General features: G+C 48.6%; 1 long non-coding RNA gene across 1 annotated transcript in view; it reads right to left on the bottom strand.

Moving 5' to 3' along the window:
- Positions 1 to 642: 642 nt before the first annotated feature.
- LOC114017399 (uncharacterized) overlaps positions 643 to 10008 on the bottom strand; it is a 69260-nt gene continuing 59894 nt past the window's right edge. Inside the window, exon 2 of the long non-coding RNA XR_003562451.2 lies at positions 643 to 1842. This is a non-coding gene — a long non-coding RNA (uncharacterized LOC114017399). The remainder of the gene's footprint in view (positions 1843 to 10008) is intronic.

The raw sequence follows: 10008 nt of genomic DNA, 5'->3' as shown, positions 1-10008 counted from the left end.
AAAGATTTTTAAATCTCTCACAGTAAAGTGTCTAAGGTATTCAATAATTTTTGTGTCCACTGTCAATGCATAGACCGAGGGACCACTAATAAAAAGAGCAGCACGTGGAGATAGAGGGTCAGCTAGATCAGTAAATGGAGGGAGATGGATCCAAAAGTAGAGACAAAGAAAGGGAGCAATAGATAAATCAATAGATCAACAAAATCACAGACCCCCCCTCCAGGTTGCACCGAGTCCTTCACATTAGTGAACAGTTTTCCTTACCCACAAACTGAATCGGTTTACACAATCCATCACTCTGCTGATGAAGTCATTTGCCGCCTTAATTTCACCTGGAAAACATGTCCAGTCACCGATCACATGGGAAGCAGCCTCTGCTTTCACTCCCAGATCCCTGGCACCATTTCTACTATATTTAGCAGTCACGTCTTCCCGTCACTCACCAAAAGCGCCTGGATCCGACACATTCAACTTTGCACCGCAAACTTGCCAACTGGCAGGAGCAAAAGCAACTTTTTTTTTTGTCCTTAGTCGACTCTGGCCCCCGGCCAGTCAGTGTCTTCATTTATTGTAATGAATTTGTGTCATTAATATGTTGGATATGCACAGCAATTGCAAAGTAGTACATTAGTACAAAAGCTATTGCTCTGGATGCCAGCCTTTTATTGCCACAGCTGATTTACAGGCTGATAAGCAAGTTTGCAGTTGTCCTTGAGGATGGGAGAAGGACAGGTAGCGTGGCAGCGCGAGGCAGGCGAGGCAGGCGAGGCATTGTGGCGGCCGAGGGAAAGGGTGAGATTTCCCAGGCCTCGCACAGCTGGGGGTGGGCTTGGCGGTTTCATCTTTTCTCTTTAAAATGTCTTCGCCTTAGTGTGAGCGCTGGGCGATCCCGGAGAAATGCTGCAGACAAAGCCTGTGCGAAACTCTCAGGCACTTGGAAAGGAGATTAAATGCCGTTACAATACTGTAGGTTTGGGAGCTTCTATGTGACTAGCTCATAATAGAGCCATGTCATCACTTTATTGCAAAGATACGATAAAGACAGGCATTATATGGTGTTAACATTTAACAGCCATAACTTAACTTTCAAAAGACTTTACAGGCCAAGTCACAGTGAATTGTTTCTTTCTGTGCATTTAATCCTTGGCTCACAAGCTATAGAGCAAGGGTTTTTTTGCAGAAAAGATGGAGCACTAAGCAGACAGACTGACAGACCTGTCTGTCTGTCGGCTCTGGAGGGTAATCCGTTGAAATGCAACCTTAAAAAAAGGAAATCTAAAAGGAAGGCGTGAAACAGGACCAGCGCAGACAACATACTTGACTGTCAACAAGAAACACCAAGCATCTCCCTCCTGGGACTGATCCTGTGCCCAAAGGACCCAGCTGGGAGCCCCTGTATGTGGCGGTCTTGGTGGAGTGGGAAGGGTGAGAGTCACCAAGAGACTTGGGCAAGGGCAGAGCATCAATTCAGACCCATTTAGGCACCAGAAAATGACCTGTGGGCCAAGAGGGATCCAGCCAAGACGCTCCATATCCCAATGATCCCCACCAGCATAACACCCTGCTTGGGCTCCAGAGCTCATCCCAGCACGGAGACACCCAGATCAAGAGTCTGAATTTGGAGAGTGAACTGTTGGTCAGACACTTTCCCAGGAAACAGTTTCCGTGTGGTACTCACTGCTACAAGGTATGACCAAAAGCACCGTGCGACAACATCAGATGTCCCCTCTGTAGGAGTGGTGTGAGCACCTGGAGTTACAGAAGAAGAGTGACTCACAAGGTGTCCTCTTTGGAAAAGGTGCTGGATCCTCTTGCTTTGAGCCATGACTCAAAATTTCACTCCTGGGGAGGAAGGAGGAAAATTCCCTGTGGATGAAGCAGGGGAGAGAGGATGTTGTTGCTGTTATCACCCAGTCCTGCCTCTCCTTCCTCTGCAGCAGTTGGGATGAGCTATTGATCTGTGGGAGTCCCGTGCCCTCCCATCTGGCCACCTGGAAGGCAGGAGGGACGATCCCCCCGTATTTCACAAGCCCTGAGAAAATGGAGTGGGCAGTCCAGGGACCACCAGCCTGTCACTCCCCATCTTAATTAGGACTGTCAGCTTGCCTTGCATTTTAGGTAATTAATTATGCTGCTTCATAGATGCATTTCTAGTTGACACCAGCGCCTGCCGACGGGACGGGGTATTGATTTCAGCAGCTTCCCGGCCGCCTTTCTGTTTGTTTGTGCTTGCAGTCAAACTCACACAACAGGAAACATTTGGTGAGTGCTCAGGAAAATAATCAACAGCGTTATCTGAGAGCCATATCAAATAGATTTGGGCCAGAAATGGACTCAGCTGCTGAAAACCTATTAGCAGCATCTCAGATTTCCTGTGTACCAGCAGGTTAGGGGGCAAGCACTTTAACATTGCCCACAGCTTGTGGTTAATTACTGTTTGTAGAGTTACCGTCTGCAGTTATGCTTGACAAAATGCCCATAAAGACAAAAATGAAATGCTTGCTGCTTTTGGATGGATGCCACCTGGTCCCACTACCCTTCCTCCCCCACTGGGTGACAAAAAATCCTGCAAAGACAAAGCGGAGCTGGCGTGGTGTAGAGCTTTTGTGCTCGGTGCGAGCAGCAGTGCCCTGGAGCAGCCGTGCTAACGGGGGGACTCCGATCCCACGCTGCAGCGGAGCCGTTCAGAGCTGTGACCCGGTAACTTGCCACAACTCAACATGGCTCTTGCACGTGTTCCTGGTTGCTCTCCGGAATAGCCACTGGCATGGCAGTGGCACAGCACACCTGACCTACCTGCTGAAAGAAATCCAGAGCCAATGCAGCAGGAAAAAGGTCTTTTCTAGCCCTGAAGATTTTTCCCCTCTTAAGAGCTACAGCACAAGGTCCTCCTTGGGCTGGTCTATACTGTCAGCAAGATGTATATATATATATATATATATATGTATATATACACCATCGTATGAAACAGGCAGAGGTGTGAGCTGGTGGGACCGCACAGTGTGGGATGGGCTGTGCAGGCAGCTGGAGGCTCCTCAGCCTGGCAGGGACACGACCGGAGGGGGAACACGAGCAATGCATGAAGTTCAGTAGCTGGTTGCTGCCTCCTCTGATAATTAAATCTGTGGGTAACATCAAATAACTTGATCCAGCCCTGGACTCAGAGCAAAAGAAGGGGGAAAAGCAACAAGGAGGAAGGAAGGTGGCAGAAAAGGCAAGAGGAAGAAACAGGCTGGTAGCAGGTATCTGTTGCCTCTCCGTGTTTGCATTAATTCCCATTTTTTCAGGAACACTGGAGGAGCAGTGAGGTTTCGGGGGGCCCTGCGGGTGAAAGGCATGGGTCTGGTGAAGGTGGCTGGCCTGATTTCTGTGTATCCATCCCTGAGACCCTGCTTGGGACCGTGATGTCGGGACCCCAGGATCACAGTCATGACTGGGGAAGTCTAAAGAGCCCCAGCAGCGTAATGTGTAAGGACAGGCTGGAAATGGGTGTAAAAGGGGTGGCCAGTATCTGCCCCCAGCCCACCTCGGCAGCCCCAGCTAACAGGACAGGTAATGGGCTGAGGGCCATGACCCGGGCTGGGCATCCACTGCCGACCTCTCCCAGGGGTTGTGACCTGCAGGTGGAGAGCGACTAACGTGGAGATTTATGCCTTGTTAATAACAGAACTGAGCAATCAGTGTAATGAAATCCATGCTCGGCATTAATGACTGGCCAAGGCAGCAGGGTCCGAGCCTTGCCTTCCCCCAGGGTGGGCAAAAGGAAGGTCTCTGGCTGGATTCAGTCACTCCCTCCAGAAAACGGGGCCATGCCCGTGCCCGGCAGGACCAGGACCCAGCTGCATTGCAGCAGGACCAGCCCCAGCATGGCAGCTGTGAACGGGCATGCAGCAGTACAGGAATGGTGAGATGTTTGTCCTCCAACAGGTTTGTGTCCCTCAGATGCCATGTATTGCCCCATGGCATGAAGAACCCCAAGTATTTTTCCTCTGGAGTACAAGTTTCAGGTTTACATCACTGCCTGGATATTTTGGATTACTTCTCCCGCATAAATTCCTGGCTTCTTTTCATCAAAGATCAGGAATAAGAAGGCATGAAGAGTGTGGATGTACACCTATACCTTCCCTGGCCCTCCAAATGGGTATTTCCATATATATCCAGAAAGCTCTTTGCATGAAAACACATGCAAGACAAAGATGCTGAAGTGACTCAAATTTTTCCTAGTCACTGTGACATGCAACAAATTTTGAATTCTGACATTGTGATTCAGACACAGCTAAAATTAGACTGTGGCTCTGTGAGTCACTTGATTTTTGCTTCAGAAGGATGGTATGACTTATGCAAAGAAGTCATGCTATAGCCTACTATAGCCCAGATATGCAGCTCCAACAGCTATATAAAAATCAGCTGTGCAGCCCCATCTCTTACTGCGAATATAGCCTTACTATAATAGTATCCCCTTACTAAGGATGCCAGCTCCATTCCTTGTTGTCCAGCAGGACTCTGGACTTGGAGAATGGAATTTAAAAAGTGAGAACAAGCAAAAAAAGTCGCATTTAATTTTATTTATTTATTTTTTTAAAGAGCGTCTATTTTAAATTGGTAGGGAAACTACGGAATAGAATCAGCTAAACTGCCAAGCATCACTAGGATTCTGTCATCAATCATTTCAAAACATTCTCCAGAAGAAATAAAAAAATAAAAATGGTTATGGTTTAAGTTTTGTGGGGAAAGCAGTTTTGAGGAAGCAGTGGAGCCAGTGCTGCTGCTCCTGGAGCGTCCACCCCTGCCCTCATGGTTCAACTGCCCACCAGCACCGGGCACTGCACCTCGCTCCGCCAGCTACTGGTGTCCACTTAGCTGTGACAGGGGAAACTGGAGGAAAAACCATGCTGTGAGCTTTGCGTCCAAAGCTCTGCAATGGAATGGGAAGGAGGGAAGCTCCTGGGTGGTTGTGGCAGGGTTTGCCCCAGCAGAAAGGGAAGGTGGAGGCTGAGCATCCATGTGGTGATGGGCAGCTGCCAGCCTGTCACAGGGAAATGAAGATTTCCAAACAGGCCTGCAGAAACCTAACTGTAAAATAATCGTGGTTTCACTCGTGCCAGGGAGCCCTGCTGAGGTTAATCTCTTGCCATTAAGGATTTATTAAGGCAAAGCACGGCGTGCCCAGGGAGCTGTGCCTGCGTGCACCCAGCAGTGCTGGGAAGAGGAGCACGCTCCGAAACCTGCACCCCCCATGGTCCGCACTCCCCATCGCCTGCACACCCCTCGCTGCCGGAACAGGAAACATCCCATCAACGTTCCAGTATTTATTTCTCTTTAACCTCCCACCCTGCTAACCGCCCCTGCACTGGAGGTGCAATTAAGCTGGGTTCTCGTGGGAGCTGGGGGAGAGGGGCACTGGGAGCAGAAAGCTTCACCCGCTGTGTCATTAGTATAAATTGTGTTTGTGCAAGTTATATTTTATGGCAGGCGTGTCAATTAGTGTGTGAAATTTAATAACCCAATTGAGCTTCCCTCGCTCAAAGCTAAATTGAAATCTGTTGCCTGTTTGGGAGAGGGAAGGGGGCTGTCACGGATGGGAGGTTGAGCTGGTGGGTAGGGTAAGGGTGTTTTTATGTTGATTAAAAAAAAAGGGAAGGGTTTTGTCATCCTTGGCCAGGCAATAAACACCAGCTTTGCTTGGAGAGAGCAGCTGATTTGACTTTTTTTTTTTTTTTAAAAAAAAGTGGTGACTTTTTTTGGTGAGAGAATGCTTGGGAAGGAGAATGGGAAGATTATTTATTTGATTACATTTGGTTATGTTTCTAGTGGGGGGTAAATTTCCCCATTAATGACTGCAGCACTGAGGGTAGCTGCGGAGCAATCCCAGCTCTGAACACCTGGAGCCTGACTACCAGGAGGAGGTGGACATGCACCTCAGCATCACCCTGTCCCACAGCAAGGTGAGGGGTGTGATGGGTGGCTGCCCAGACCCCCCCAGAGCACAAGCACCAAAGATGAGACACGCGGGGTCAGGAGGACCAATATGGGGAGCACAAAGCGATCGGACCTTGCCTGTAAGAGGGGCTGCGCAAGCTCCGGAACAGGGACCATGAGCAGATATGTCTGTTACTGGTTCATTTAACTTACTCCAGGCTTCGGGGCGGTTGGTGGCATCAGCTGGCCCTACCCTGCACGTGCTGTTTGTCTCACCACTGCCATAGAAATACATTCAATAAAAACATGAAAGTTAGTGCTTTCACCTAGTGGCATGGCTCCAGGAACTGAAGACTGGAAGCAAACAGCAAAACTGAGACTTGTGAGAGCTCATCTTAGTCTTTTATCCTCACTTCTGTAACACTTGGTGTTTTTTTCAAAAATGCCCAGCCCCAGAATCACAGCACTGACCCCCTCTCGCCATCAGGGGATGGCCTGAGAACACAGCTCTCCACCTGCCACCCCTGGAGACTGGAAGGAGAAGATCTAGACCATGAGACGAATGCAGAGTCTTACAAACCAAGCAACAAATAACTATAATTCAGTGTGAGATACATTCAAGGCAGCAAACCTTCCAGGTCTGTATTTAATCACTTGCTCCTTTTGAGCTCTGTCTGCCGGACTGGGTTTGTCCATACCCATGTGGGAACAGCAATGTCCTTCATGCCAAATACACAATTTCTGCTCACGGCCCAATCCCATCGCTCTAAGCTGCAGTTTGCCCAAACATTCTGTTCTTCTGCTTTTTGAGGTGGGGTGCTGCATGCGTCCTCCTGCCTTCCCAACACCTTGGAGCTGGCCAGAAAGCCTTTAAAGAGATGTGGTTAGGAACGCAATTCCTGAAGGAGTGCTCCAACTGCCATCAGCCTGGCCTGGCCTTGTTCTGCTGGAAACGGGGAAATGGTGCAGCTGTGCTCACGCCGCAGCGGGTAGCTGCCTGGCGCAGACTGCTAAGCACTTTTTCGCCTGTCTTTTAGCTCGTGGGTGTTCAGCTGTGCATGCAAAGCAGAGCAGCTCTAAGAGGAGATGGAAGAACCAGGAGGAGGGGGGGGGCATGAAGGGTAAGAGAGGGCAGAGGGAGAGGCAGCAGCCCCAGGCGTTGGGTTGCATGTGATCAGGTGAGCGCTACCTGTGCTCTGCTTGTTCTCTGGGGAGAATTCCCAAATCGGAGCAGCCTCAGCAGGACAAGGCATACTGAAGCTATGGGGTTATTCACAAAGCACAAAGCCAGTGTGTATGATCAAACATATTGTAGTGTCTCAGAGTCCCTTTGTTATCAGCCTGGGCTGCGGAGAAGCTCTGCACACCAGGGTGTGATGATGCAGACCTCCAAACTGTGTCCAGGAGTGATAACAAAGCCCTGGCAGGAGAGCTTGCTCACTCCTCCCCTCCAGCAAGCATGCTGCTGGTGGTCATATCTCTAGCAAAGCATAAATCACGGCAGTCAGGTGTGTTGCAGAGGCTTTCTGAGCTTCCAGCTGGAAGCACCACATGAAAAGGCAGCCCATCTCCAGGTCAGCAAACCTGCAAGCATCCTGGCCATCGTGCAGCAGAAGCCGCAGGAGGACAAGTTGCAGTGAGGCCATGGGGAAGGCAAAACTTGTTCACCAGTTGACAACACAGCATCTGGGGCTGTAGACCTTCAGTGTGCCCAGCACTGAGCTTGAGGTGTGGGAGACTCATGACTTCTGATGATGCCCATGGGCAACCAGAAAGCTGGAAGGGCAAATCCAGAGACGGTGCCAAATGGCAAACCTTGCAAACCAGACTGTAAAAGGGGTCCCCTCTCGTGCTGCTCTCCCCTTTTTGCACCCACAGGGATGTTTGGCCACAGTTTTGGCTGCTGAAGAATGATGGAAAACTTAAGCACTGGGGTGTCAAGTTTGGAAATGCATCAAGACCTGAACAGGTCACAGCCTCTTCATGAACCTAATAAGATTCAAGAGGAATCTTTTTTTGATGACCAGAACTGCCCAGTTATGAGATAACAGACTGGTTTTCTGATCTGCTGTTACATGAAGCTGTAAACTCACCCCCACACCACCTTCCTTGTACTCCCCCTCAGGAAGCCGTGCGTGACAGGGGGCTTCCCCTGAGAAGGCCACCTGCGTGAGACACCACCATCCTTCCCGGAGCATTTACTCCATCACAGAACTATAAGACTTTGGGTCATGAGGCAGATTGTCCAGATTTAGCAATTCTAGGACATGTTCACACCACCCAGGTTAACACCCAGGTTCAGGATGGTGATGGCCAAGTCACACCAACTGTTATCCAGAGCTGCCAGCTTCCAGCACAGTGAATGGAAAGAAGAGTTCAGACTACTTTCTGTTGAGATCTGTTTTAAATGCTCCCTGTTTATGTAGGGAGACAGAGACAGGGTCTTCTCGGCAAGAAACTGTCTGAATGATAGCTGCTGTCCCAATCAGGGAGCTATGACAAGTCCTAACAGGAGTTTAAGCTTCTAAAGATGCTTCGTGCATCATTTTGGGGATAGCAGTCTCTTTATCCAGCAGAGAGAAAGCCATTCTACAGCCCTGGTGCTAAAGATAGCAGGTTCATTTTGTACAGCTCACTGACCTCCTCTGTTCCTCCCCTCCACATCACTCCTGCCCAGCAGAACATGTGGCTTGCTGTATTTCTCCATGTCCCAAAGGACAACATCTAGCTGGCAAACAGTCTCCCTCCAGTCCCATGCCCAGGCTGTTTTTCTCTTCTCTCCTCACTGGCAGATATTCTCCAGCCAGGCTCCACTGCAAACACCTCCTGGGCTGCTGGTCTCAAAGCTCTCTAAGAGACCCATTATCCAGCAGACAGATGTCTAGGACTGCTCGGCTTTCTTGGAGGAAAACAACACAAAGGATAGTTTTGTGGTAGCATCTTTTCACCAAGCCCTGCTGAAAATCCAGGCAGTGAGCTGGAAGCAGCAAAGAAATGTTTATGAAATTGCTTTCACGGACACTGCACATGTGGTGATATGTTTGTAAATCAGGCCATGTCATTTCCTGAAATATATGAGCGAGGTTCTGGATATTTAATGAAATAAAGATGTATTTAGTTTCAGCTTTTTGATGCTTTGGAAAACAGCATCACCTTGGTTTGAAGGGAACTCTTAAATAAGATTGAGTTACTATGCTGAGCAACCTACTGCAAAGATACAATCTAAGGAGGGAACCTGACCCTGCCAGGATTTCCTCTGTTGTGTGTTTGCATTGTACCAGCTTCTAATCTGCAGCACATATCTACATTTGTCTGTGTCCCATTCAGACCAAAAAAGAGCCAGCTGAGTAGCTTCATAGAATGCTAAAAAAGAAATTTGCTACATGAAGGAAATTTTAAGGTTACAATCTGCATGGTCAATAGTTCAGGTTTAAAGCATCTGAAATGCTAGAGATCTCCCATGTCCTCCAAAAATCTTAAGAAGAAAGTTAAAATGCTGCAGAACAAAAGCCTTTAGGAAGGTTTGCAATGGGAAAAAATACTAAACTTAAGATTTGGGACACTAGTGACCCGTACACATTTTTCAGTGAACAGCAAAGTACCATTGAAAGAATTCAGTCCCCTTCACCTGATCAGCCACTAGCAATGCCCAAGGTATCCCAAGATCCCAAATCCACTCTGGATCTTCTTAACTACCCAACTACTTGTCCCTGGTTACTAATCTTTTGACCAACAAGGCTTGATTTTCAGAGGAAGGAGGTGAAATATTCTAACAGGGTACTGCCAAAGCTGGTGAGAATTTCCTGGGAGATGCAGAAGAGATGCCCACAGCCCAAGGTCAGGTCCCTGCCTGGGTGCTGACAGCACGGCTATAAACGATGCAAATGTTCTAAGGCACCCAAGATGAGCAGAAGTGTTAAGCAGCACAGCCATTAGAGCAAATAACTCATAGCAATGTCCACTCCCCAAACCCGTGCTAAAAAGGACCTTCTACCCTTCCAGCAAATAAAAGCTAAAATTAAACTGCTGAAAACTAGTGATTAGAAATATAACGAAAGACTGGTTTTTGTGGGCACAGGGAGGGAATGT

Source organism: Falco cherrug, chromosome 1 (genome assembly GCF_023634085.1).
Source record: "Falco cherrug isolate bFalChe1 chromosome 1, bFalChe1.pri, whole genome shotgun sequence".
NCBI classification, from domain to species: Eukaryota; Metazoa; Chordata; class Aves; order Falconiformes; family Falconidae; genus Falco; species Falco cherrug.
Note: the sequence above shows the minus strand (reverse complement) of the source record. Positions and strands in the feature narration are given on the sequence as shown.